This window comes from Bufo bufo, chromosome 3 (genome assembly GCF_905171765.1).
Source record: "Bufo bufo chromosome 3, aBufBuf1.1, whole genome shotgun sequence".
In the NCBI taxonomy this organism is placed as follows: domain Eukaryota; kingdom Metazoa; phylum Chordata; class Amphibia; order Anura; family Bufonidae; genus Bufo; species Bufo bufo.
Window position 1 is genome coordinate 483,356,119 of NC_053391.1, and position 12,949 is coordinate 483,369,067.

Genomic DNA, 12,949 nt, shown 5'->3' on the forward strand with positions numbered 1-12,949 from the left:
TCAGCTCTCGTCACGTTAGGTATAACTGTCGTCTGGTCGCTACTAGTGACTGCCTGAATTTCGCAATACCTTGATGGTAGCTTTCCTCTTTGCGTTGCGAGCTGTCACAGCACATACCTTTATATATAACGCTCAGGTCATTATCAACCCTGAACTCTAGGGGCCTCAATGAGCCCATCTCCACATTGGACACCTCCCCAGCAACCATAGAATCCCGTGGAGACTGCATATCCACCTCTGGTACATGTGGTGCACCCTCTTGGACTGCCACACTGTATTCTTGCACATTTTTCACAGTGGGTTCCCTCAGCAGTGATCTCTCAATGTCAATCAGCATTTTTATACCGTATACATTTTTACAAAGAGGGGGAGCTTCCCCAACCGCAGCCTGCAAAGGAAGAGGGTTGGCATCCTCATCACACCTTGTACATAAACCCACATTACCATTATACATTTCAACAAATTCTTCACAATGACTTGGTACCTTGTCTGCACCATTGTTTCCAATGGTCATTTCACTCACACCACCGAGTTCAATGTGTATCTTCGTCACGCTCTCATTAAGGCCTCATGCACACGGCCGTTGTTTGGGTCCGCATCCGAGCTGCCGTTCGGATGCGGACCCATTCACTTCAATGGGGCCGCAAAAGATGCGGACAGCACTCTGTGTGCTGTCCGCATCCGTGGCTCCGTTCCACGGCCCCGTTAAAAAAATATAACATGTCCTATTCTTGTCCGCGCTTTGCGGACAAGAATAGGCATTTATATTGCCGGCGCCCGTTCCGTTCCGCAAATTGCGGAAGGCAACACGGGCGGCTTCCGTTTTTTGCAGTTCAGCGGTTTGCGGACCGCAAAAAATGGCACGTCCGTGTGCATGAGGCCTTAAAGGGACAGTTTCAGGTTTTGCAGGAGTTACGTTACTTTCTGCATAAATATCCTGCACATAGTTCCCAGCCACCCAGCTGGCAGGTACCAGGATCACCTGGCTTTCTGCGTCCAACAACACCTGGACTGGAATGCCCTTCTCCATAAGGTCACACATTTGTGTAGCAGTCTCTAGTCCTGGTGTTTTTACATAGACTGGCTCGGCAGAGAGCAACTTCTGCCGGCTCATACCACAACACAGGGCTTCTGAGGCATTAGGGCACTGGTCAGCAACATGCCCAACCTCCAGAGCCCCGCTCACTGTCACTTTGTCTGCTATACAAGTAATAACTGGAACGCTCTTACCCAATGTCGTCATAGGTGCAGTTGCCTCAGAAGATGAGGGCACTCCAGGTACCTCTCTACCGAGTTCATCATCTTTCTCCTGGATCCGGGGAACCGCCCACCCAGGATCGCATGCAGACTCCACAATAGCTGCAGCGACTTTCGATTTCGCAATTCTGCTTCCTCTTACGCGGACTAGCATGTGATCTTTGAGATTCGCTATTCCCCAGTAAGGCTACTTTCACACTTGCGTTCGGGGTTCCGCTTGTGAGCTCCGTTTGAAGGCTCTCACAAGCGGCCCTGAACGCATCCGTCCAGCCCCAATGCATTCTGAGTGGATGCGGATCCGCTCAGAATGCCTCAGTCTGGCTCCGCTTGGCCTCCGTTCCGCTCAGCAGGCAGACACCCGAACGCAGCTTGCAGCGTTCGGGTGTCCGCCTGGCCGTGCGGAGGTAAATGGATCCGTCCAGACTTACAATGTAAGTCAATGGTGACGGATCCGTTTGAAGTTGACACAATATGGTGCAATTTTCAAACGGATCCGTCCCCCATTGACTTTCAATGCAGAGTCTGGACGGATCCGTCTGACTAACTTTCACACTTAGATTTTTTTGTGAAATATAATGCAGACGGATCCGTTCTGAACGGATACCATCATTTGCATTATACACTGCGTGCAGAATTATTAGGCAAATGAGTATTTTGACCACATCATCCTCTTTATGCATGTTGTCTTACTCCAAGCTGTATAGGCTCGAAAGCCTACTACCAATTAAGCATATTAGGTGATGTGCATCTCTGTAATGAGAAGGGGTGTGGTCTAATGACATCAACACCCTATATTAGGTGTGCATAATTATTAGGCAACTTCCTTTCCTTTGGCAAAATGGGTCAAAAGAAGGACTTGACAGGCTCAGAAAAGTCAAAAATAGTGAGATATCTTGCAGAGGGATGCAGCAAAATTGCAAAGCTTCTGAAGCGTGATCATCGAACAATCAAGCGTTTCATTCAAAATAGTCAACAGGGTCGCAAGAAGCGTGTGGAAAAACCAAGGCGCAAAATAACTGCCCATGAACTGAGAAAAGTCAAGCGTGCAGCTGCCAAGATGCCACTTGCCACCAGTTTGGCCATATTTCAGAGCTGCAACATCACTGGAGTGCCCAAAAGCACAAGGTGTGCAATACTCAGAGACATGGCCAAGGTAAGAAAGGCTGAAAGACGACCACCACTGAACAAGACACACAAGCTGAAACGTCAAGACTGGGCCAAGAAATATCTCAAGACTGATGTTTCTAAGGTTTTATGGACTGATGAAATGAGAGTGAGTCTTGATGGGCCAGATGTATGGGCCCGTGGCTGGATTGGTAAAGGGCAGAGAGCTCCAGTCCGACTCAGACGCCAGCAAGGTGGAGGTGGAGTACTGGTTTGGGCTGGTATCATCAAAGATGAGCTTGTGGGGCCTTTTCGGGTTGAGGATGGAGTCAAGCTCAACTCCCAGTCCTACTGCCAGTTTCTGGAAGACACCTTCTTCAAGCAGTGGTACAGGAAGAAGTCTGCATCCTTCAAGAAAAACATGATTTTCATGCAGGACAATGCTCCATCACACGCGTCCATGTACTCCACAGCGTGGCTGGCAAGAAAGGGTATAAAAGAAGAAAATCTAATGACATGGCCTCCTTGTTCACCTGATCTGAACCCCATTGAGAACCTGTGGTCCATCATCAAATGTGAGATTTACAAGGAGGGAAAACAGTACACCTCTCTGAACAGTGTCTGGGAGGCTGTGGTTGCTGCTGCACGCAATGTTGATGGTGAACAGATCAAAACACTGACAGAATCCATGGATGGCAGGCTTTTGAGTGTCCTTGCAAAGAAAGGTGGCTATATTGGTTACTGATTTGTTTTTGTTTTGTTTTTGAATGTCAGAAATGTATATTTGTGAATGTTGAGATGTTATATTGGTTTCACTGGTAAAAATAAATAATTGAAATGGGTATATATTTGTTTTTTGTTAAGTTGCCTAATAATTATGCACAGTAATAGTCACCTGCACACACAGATATCCCCCTAAAATAGCTAAAACTAAAAACAAACTAAAAACTACTTCCAAAAATATTCAGCTTTGATATTAATGAGTTTTTTGGGTTCATTTAGAACATGGTTGTTGTTCAATAATAAAATTAATCCTTAAAAATACAACTTGCCTAATAATTCTGCACTCCCTGTAGGAGCGGATCCATCTGTGCAGACACCAGACGGATCCGCTCCGAACACAAGTGTGATAGTAGCCTAACTTCTGGTAACTGACGACACTGGTACAGCTGTCACTTTCTCCAGGTAGGGTTTGCTCCTAGCAACGTCATTACCGTTTCTCCGGACATCCCCTCCAGGACTCGGTACACACTGACAGGAAACATATACACTCCGGAGTGCCACACTGCTCTCCATCTTCTTGTCTTCCCGACAGTTGCCCTTGGCAACGGCATATATCTGCTTTTTCTCCGACACTCCCGGCACGCCACCGGCCTCCTGGAATTTTACTAAGTGTCCAGACCGCGTCGAGGACCCTCTCTTCAGCAAATGATTATTTCTCTGCTCCAGCTGCTTCATTATGTCCTCCGTGACCCTTGTTTTCCGCCAGACTGGAGCACAATTCACATGGGACATCATCTTGACCCAAAAATTTTCCCCCGAGATCCATGACCAGAGTCAGTCTCGCAGCAACACAGTTCACTTAGCCAGATAATACCAAACCACACAACAACAAAAATGTTTTTGTTTTTTTTTCCAAGTTGGTCTCTATACCTTAGGGTTTCTGGCCCTTTAAATCCACACAGCTTTTGCTTGCAGCACAGCACACCTGCTCTTGCCGTTTCCCCTAGCAACCGGTTTCTGTTGTGTCCTTTCAGCATGGACATTGCCCGCATCCGACACCAATTGTAAGGGATCGTCTCTTATCCGGGAGTCGTTCTCACAGACTTCGCTACGGACACCAGACTGAAGTCCAAATGATGCTTTATTTTCAAGCACATCAACACAAAACAGCAACCAAAACATAAATCAAAAACATAAATCCTAAGCCGTCTGACCACTGACTAAACAGTCTTTCCCTCTCTATCGGGATCTGGGTCTACCACCCAGCTCCCCAAAACACATCACCAGTGCTTACCCCACACACAGGGTTAGAGGGTCCCGGCTCCCACAGGCCTCGACACAGCCTGCTCCTTTCCCAGACTGGGAGACACACCCAAGTCCAGCAACAGGATTAAATAGTATCCCTGGACATGGGCATATTCCAAAATCCCGGACTGGAGCATGGGGAACAGGCACCCACCCAGCACATTGCCTGTTCCCAGTAAAAGCCTTCTCCGGACTAGCTGGAGCCAGCCAAGCTAAATATCTTGGTGTACACCAACTAACTTAGTGGCCACCTATATCTAGGGCCTTTACTCCTCCTAGGCCGGGCCCCTTGGTGACATGCTCCTGGTGCAAACAACACCACTTTTTCATGCTTCCCCCGAGACTTTACTGCACCCATCACTATTCACATTGCCACAATAGATATATATATATATATATATATACTTTTTTCTTTTTTTTCAGTTAGTGTCAGTTTAGGTTTTTGCATGAACGCACCATCGAGTATACTCAGCTGAAGAGGCATACGTCATGCTTGCCTCCGATACCAGTGAGGGAGAAGAGGATTCCACTTTCCTGTACTCCTCTCCCCCTCATCATCATCATCAGGTGATGAGGGACCCTCTACAAGACTCCCCAGGGTAGCAGCTGAGGCAGCCCCCCAGAGTGAGTCCACATGGACCCCACCCCCTGAGAATTATCAGCCCCAAATTCCTGAGTTTGTGGGCAACTCAGGAATTCAGATAGATTGTGCGGGCTTCACAGAAATAGATTTTTTTTTTTTTTTTTTCTCTGAAGATCTTATAAATTTCATTTGTCAGACTGGGTGTTGTCTGCCAGTGGGAGCACCTCTAAGTGATTCCCCATCACCCGTGTGCGACATAATTCCGAATTTATATTGATGGTAACCCAAACAAATTTATACGCCCAGCAATTTATTTCCCAGAACCCCACAACGCCATACTCTAGACCCCAAGGTTGGCCCCAGTAAATGCAGCAGAGATGATGACCTTTTGGGGGCTCTTGCTTCATAAAGGCGTTGTAAAAAAATAAATAAAGATTACTCAGTATTGGAGTGCGGATGTCTTGTACCATACTCCAATTTACAGTAATACCATGGCCCGTAATCGATTCCAATCAATACTTACGTTTTTGCATTACAACAATAATGCACAGTGCACACCCCAGAATGACCCTGCATTTGACCGTCTGTTCAAAATTAGGCTCGTCCTTGACCACTTCAACGCAAAGTTTTCAGAAGTGTACACCCCAGAACAAAATGTCTGCATAGACGAATCCCTATTACTTTTCAAAGGGAGGGTAAGATTCCGCCAGTACCTGCCCAGCAAGTGGGCAAGGTATGGCATAAAACTGTATAAAATCTGTGAGAGTAGCTCTGGCTACACTCACGTTCCGAGTTTATGAAGGGAGGGACACCCGGCTTGAACCCCCAGAATGCCCCCGTCCTGGGAGTTAGCGGGAAAATAGTGTGGGACTTACTGCACCCACTGCTGGCAAAGGGTTACCATCTATACGTGGATAATTACTACACAAGTCTTTACAAATGGTGGACAGCTGGCTCACTTTGGTTTAACCACGCCTGGTGCTCAGGTTCAAAAGAAACACCCCTAGTTCTGAGTGAAAAGGTTTTTTGAAAAAGGTGGAACCGGCACTCAAAACAGTTGGCACGCACGTGGGAATAAGGTCTCTATATTTTATTACACTCCATAGACATGTGTACATGTGAATAAATAAAATCTATTTAAAATGCATACATAAAACGCAACAATAAAAAACAACGATAAAAAAAATGTATAGAATCACATATATGCCTCTACATTCACATAGGTATGGATATATCACACTCAGAGTTCGCTATATCAGACGAACTGCATCCGTATCCTCCCTGTGGGGATGACTCGTTGGATCGCAGTAATTCTGGCAGAGCGATTTCTCCTGTTTAGCCTATACAATTACCGCCATCATAGACTATATCACCAATGCATATATTCCTATGCGTCATATATTGTTTCTTGTATAGAATGTCTAGAGAGGATGGTATCTAAACGTTGTACGTATTTCCCTTAGGGCAGTGTTCGGATTGTCCATCCGGTTTACCTTACTCAGGTGTATAGATACGTCATATATGATTCCAGCCGTACTCCGGCTATCTTTATCCCATGTATAAAAGGCTTTATGTCCTTATACAGTCTTTTAACACACGTTTTATTTGTAATGTGTATTGATTTTTATTGATTTATGCAACATGTTGTTAATATTTTGAGTGTGATATATATACACTCACCTAAAGAATTATTAGGAACACCATACTAATACGGTGTTGGACCCCCTTTTGCCTTCAGAACTTCCTTAATTCTACGTGGCATTGATTCAACAAGGTGCTGATAGCTGATAGCATTCTTTAGAAATGTTGGCCCATATTGATAGGATAGCATCTTGCAGTTGATGGAGATTTGAGGGATGCACATCCAGGGCACGAAGCTCCCGTTCCACCACATCCCAAAGATGCTCTATTGGGTTGAGATCTGGTGACTGTGGGGGCCATTTTAGTACAGTGAACTCATTGTCATGTTCAAGAAACCAATTTGAAATGATTCGAGCTTTGTGACATGGTGCATTATCCTGCTGGAAGTAGCCATCAGAGGATGGATACATGTTCTCATTCTGTTTACGCCAAATTCGGACTCTACCATTTGAATATCTCAACAGAAATCGAGACTCATCAGTCCAATTTTGGTGAGCTCGTGCAAATTGTAGCCTCTTTTTCCTATTCGTAGTGGAGATGAGTGGTACCCGGTGGGGTCTTCTGCTGTTGTAGCCCATCCGTCTCAAGGTTGTGCGTGTTGTGGCTTCACAAATGCTTTGCTGCATACCTCGGTTGTAACGAGTGGTTATTTCAGTCAACGTTGCTCTTCTATCAGCTTGAATCAGTCGGCCCATTCTCCTCTGACCTCTAGCATCCACAAGGCATTTTTGCCCACAGGACTGCTGCATACTGGATGTTTTTCCCTTTTCACACCATTCTTTGTAAACCCTAGAAATGGTTGTGCGTGAAAATCCCAGTAACTGAGCAGATTGTGAAACACTTAGAACGGCCCGTCTGGCACCAACAACCATGCCACGCTCAAAATTGCTTATATCACCTTTCTTTCCCATTCTGACATTCAGTTTGGAGTTCAGGAGATTGTCTTGACCAGGACCACATCCCTAAATGCATTGAAGCAACTGCCATGTGATTGGTTGACTAGATAATTGCATTAATGAGAAATAGAACAGTGTATATAAAAAAAATTCTGACACAATCCAACTTGTCTATATGATTGCCTGGTATTGAGTGACGCCCAACTTCATCCAGGTGTATAGATACGTCATATATGATTCCAGCCGTACTCCGGCCATCTTTATCCCATGTATAAAAGGCTTTATGTTCTTATACAGTTCCAATGTAATTATGTCCAAATTGTCTCACTACTCACTGTGTACCCGAATGGTTCACTTTATTCGGCATGCGGGTGTTCCTGCTGTGGCGTCCCACAGATCAGCTGTTTTCCGCTCCGGCGATGTCAGTTCCGATTTGGCCGAGGTCTCGCCTTACTTCTTGCGAGAGTCCTGTTACGAATATTGCTTACGTGAGTAGGATAGCGCTTCTTCACTAAAAACTTGCATGAGAAATGAGACCAATAGGAAATAGGGTCCGAGCATCACGTCATAATCCACAACAAGTGTAATCAATTAAACAATAATAAGGAGGATATAAAGTCGAGACCACACAACACACAGGTTACCCACTGAGGAAGAGACGAGTGCTCTCGAAACGCGTCTGGACGGAATACCTGTGTGACAAGCAGTCTCGAGTGTACATGGCCATGTACTAATAAACGAAAGGTTTTTATTGAAGAAGCGCTATCCTACTCACATAAGCAATATTCGTAACAGGACTCTCGCGAGAAGTAAGGCGAGACCTCGGCCACACCGGAACGGACATCGCCGGAGCGGAGAACAGCTGATCTGTGGGACACCACAGCAGGAACTCCCGCGTGCCGAATAAAGTGAACCATTCGGGTACACAGTGAGTAGTGAGACAATTTGGAATTACATTAGAACTGTATAAGGACATAAAGCCTTTTATACATGGGATAAAGATAGCCGGAGTACGGCTGGAATCATATGTGATGTATCTATACACCTGAGTAAGGTAAACTGGCTGGACAATCAGAACACTGCCCTAAGGGAAATACGTACAACGTTTAGATACCATCCTCTCTAGATATTCTATACAAGAAACAATATATGGCGCATAGTAATATATGCATTGGTGATATAGTCTATGATGGCGGTAATTGTATAGGCTAAACAGGAGAAATCGCTCTGCCAGAATTACTGCGATCCAACGAGTCATCCCCACAGGGAGGATACGGATGCAGTTCGTCTGATATAGCGAACTCTGAGTGTGACATATCCATACCTATGTGAATGTAGAGGCATATATGTGATTCTATACATTGTTTTTTATTGTTGCTTTTTATGTATGCATTTTAAATAGATTTTATTTATTCACATGTACACATGTCTATGGAGTGTAATAAAATATAGAGACCTTATTCCCACGTGCGTGCCAACTGTTTTGAGTGCCGGTTCCACCTTTTTCAAAATACTACACAAGTCTACCACTGTTCCGGTCACTAAGTTCCATAGGTACTGTGGCATGCGGCACAATACGCAAAAATCAGAGAGGCCTCCCTAGTTCCCTGGTAGGGCAACCACTAAGAAAAGGAGACAGCCGTGCTCTCCTCAATGAGAACACATTGGTGGTTAAGTACAAGGACAATAGGGATGTCCTTTTGCTGACCAGCATTCACACTAACACCAGCTCCCCTGCCCCTGTACGTTGTACCACTACCAATGTCCCCAAACCAGACTGCATTCTGGACTACAACAGGCACATGGGCGGGGTTGATCTTTCAGATCAAGTTCTGAAGCCCTACAGTGCCACACGAAAAACAAAAGTGTGGTACAATAATCTGGCCATGCACATTGTACAGATGGTGCTGTATTCATATTTTGCTGACAGGCCTGAATTGGCAGACATGGATTTTAGGTGCCATGTCACATTAAAAAAATTCCTGAGGTCCCCAGAAATTAAAAACCCCAAGAAGTGACCCCATTTTGGAAAGAGAACCCCCGTACGAACATTTTAAAAGTGGTGGAAAGGGTATTTTTCAGCAAACAGGTGTCTCACAGACGGCAGAAACACTTGTTAAAGCATTTCAAAGTACACAATTGTGAAAATAAAATTACTAGCAGACCCCACTTTTTTTCTTTCACAAGGGGTTAAAAGAGAAAATGCACCCCAGTATGTGTTCTCCATTTTCTCCCCATTCAGGAAACACCCCATATGTGCTTGTAGCCTGCCGTATGGACGCACAGCAGGCAAACAGCAAAATATGTATTTTGCTGGCAGGCCTGAATTGGCAGACATGGATTTTAGCTGCCATGTCGGATTAAAAAAATTCCTGAGGTCCCCAGAAATGAAAACCCAAGAAGTGACCCCATTTTGGAAAGAGCACCTCCGTATGAACATTTTAAGTGGTGGAAAGGGTACTTTTCAGCAAACAGCTGTCTCACAAAAGGCAGAAACAATTGTTAAAGCATTTCAAAGCGCACATTTGTAAAAATGAAAAAATACTAGCAGACCCCAATTTTTCACTTTCATAAGGGGTTAAAGGAGAAAATTCACCCCAGTATGTGTTCTCAATTTTCTCCCCATTCAGGAAACACCCCATATATGCTTGTAGCCTGCCAGTAAAATACATATTTTGCTGTTTGCCTGCTGTGCGCCCATACAGCAGGCTGCAAACACATATGGGGTGTTTCCTGAATGGGGAGAAAATGCGGAACACATACTGGGGTGCATTTTCTCCTTTAACCCCTTGTGGAAAAAAAAATAGGGGTCTGCTAGTATTTTTTTTTTTCTCAAACGTGTACTTTGAAATGCTTTAACAAGTGTTTCTGCCTTCTGTGAGACACCTGTTTGCTGAAAAGTGCCCTTTCTACCACTTAAAATGTTCGTACGGGGGATCTCTTTCAAAAATGGGGTCACTTCTTGGGGTTTTTAATTTCTGGGGACCTTATGAAATTTTTAAATGCGACATGGCACCTAAAATCCATGTCTGCTATTCAGGCCTGTCAGCAAAATTTATATTTTGCTATTTGACTCTAGAGCCCTGCTATGCGCCCATAAATCATTATTTGAGCACATATAGGGTGTTGCCGTATTCGGGGGGGAAATGGGTAACAAAATGTGTCGTGCATTTTGTCCTTTTATCCCTTGTGAAAGCGAAAAATGTGGGTGTAAAGCAACTTTTTCTGAAAAAAATAGCAATTTTTCATTTTCACCGCTAAGTATTTCCTAATTTAGGGAAACGCCTGATGGGTCAAAGTGCTCACTACACAACTTGAAATATCCCTTGAAGGGTGTAGTTTCTGGAATGGGGTCACTTTGTGGGGGTTTCCACTGTAGGGCCTCCTCAGCAGTGATGGGCAGTTAGCCGTGTTCGCCTGCGAACACATGCGGGCTGCCATCTTAAGTCACAAGTCCGGCGATGCACACGTAAGTCCTTAGGCTACTTTCACACTAGCGTTCGGAGCGGATCCGTCTGATGTTTCATCAGACGGATCCGCTCCGATAATGCAGACGTTCGCATCCGTTCAGAACGGATGCGTCTGCATTAAAACTTCGAAAATTTTCTAAGTGTGAAAGTTGTCTGAGCGGATCCGTTCAGACTTTACATTGAAAGTCAATGGGGAACGGATCCGCTTGAAGATTGAGCCATATTGTGTCATCTTCAAGCGGATCCGTCCCCATTGACTTCCATTATAAGTCTGGACGGATCCGCTCGCCTCCGCACGGCCAGGCGGACACCCGAACGCTGCAAGCAGCGTTCAGGTGTCCGCTCACTGAGCGGAGCGGAGGCTGGACGCTGGCAGGCGGATGCATTCTCAGTGGATCCGTCTCCACTGAGAATGCATTGGGGCCAGACGGATGCGTTCGGGGCCGCTCGTGAGCCCCTTCAAACGGAGCGCACGAGCGGACACCCGAACGCTAGTGTGAAAGTAGCCTACCTGTGCCTGTGCCGCGAGCCGGTCTAAAACAAATGCGGTCATCGGGAGCAGGCAGTTCCGAGAACAGCCCGATGAAGGCCCCCGGCGGCTGTTCTCGGAACTCCCTGCTCCCGGTGACCGGATTTGTTTCAGACCGGCTCGCGGCGCAGGCACAGCTAAGGACTTACCTGTGCATCGCCGGACTTGTGACTTGAGATGGCAGCCCGCATGTGTTCGCGGGAGAACACGGCGAACTGGCCATCACTGCTCCTCAGGGTGTCTTCATATGCGACATAGCTCCCAATTACCATTCCAGCTAAATCTGCTCTCCAAAAGCTATATGGTGCTCCTTTCACTCTGAAGCCTGCTGTGCGCCCAAACATAATTTTTTGAGCACATATGTGGTGTTGCTGTATTCGGGGGGAAATAAGTAACAAAATGTGGGGTGCATTTTTTCCTGTTACCCCTCGTGAAAGTGAAAAATGTAAGTGTGAAGCAACTTTTTCTGGAAAAAAATTTAATTTTTTATTTTCACAGCCAAGCGTTTCCAAATTCTGCAAAACCCCTGACGGGTCAAAGTGCTCGCTACACACCTTGAAATATTCCTTGACGGGTGTAGTTTCTGTAATGGGGTCACTTTTTGGGGGTTTCAACTGTAGGGCCTCCTCAGGGTGTCTTAATATGCAACATAGCTCCCAATTACCATTCTAGCTAAATCCGCTCTCCAAAAGCCATATGGTGCTCCTTCCACTCTGAAGCCTGCTGTGCGCCCATACATAATTTTTTTTAGCACATATGGAGTGTTGCTGTATTCGGGGGAAATGGGTATCTAGATTTAGGTGCATTTTGTCTTGTTACCCCTTGTAAATGTGAAAAATGTGGGTGTAAAACAACTTTTTTTCATTTTCACAGCCAAGTGTTTCCTAATTCTTTTAAATGCCTGATGAGTAAAAGTGCTAACTACACACCTTGAAATATTCCTTGAGGAGTGTAGTTTCCAGATTGGGGTCACTTTTTTGGGGTTTCCACTCTAGGGGTACCTCAGTGTGTGTTCAATTGCAAGATGGCGCCTGTCAATTATTCCGGTGAAATCTTCCTTCCAGAAGCCATTTGGTGCTCCTTTCCTTCTGACCCCTGTGGTACGCCCATATAGCAGTATACAAGCACATATGAGGTATTGCTGTAATCAGGAGAAAATGGGAAATAAATTAGGGTGTGCATTTTCTCCAGTTCCCCCTTTTTTATTTTCACAGCCAATTCCATGAATCACCTTTGAGGACAACGTTCTCACTACACATCTTGAAATATTTATTGAGGGGTGTCGTTTCCAAAATGGGGTCACTTTTTGGGGGATTCCACTGTGGGGCCACATCCGCTCTCCAAAAGCCATATGGTGCTCCTTCCACTCTGAAGCCTGCTGTGCGCCCATACATCAGTTTTTGAGCACATATTGTGTGTTTCTGTAAAATCCAGATTCAGG

The 12,949-nt window shown here is 45.4% G+C and overlaps 1 protein-coding gene across 1 annotated transcript in view; it reads left to right on the plus strand.

Annotated features, from left to right (window-relative positions):
* Nucleotides 1–12,949, plus strand: part of ITGBL1 (integrin subunit beta like 1) — a 649,132-nt gene that overhangs the window by 257,483 nt on the left and 378,700 nt on the right. The gene's annotated exons all lie outside the window — the stretch shown is intronic.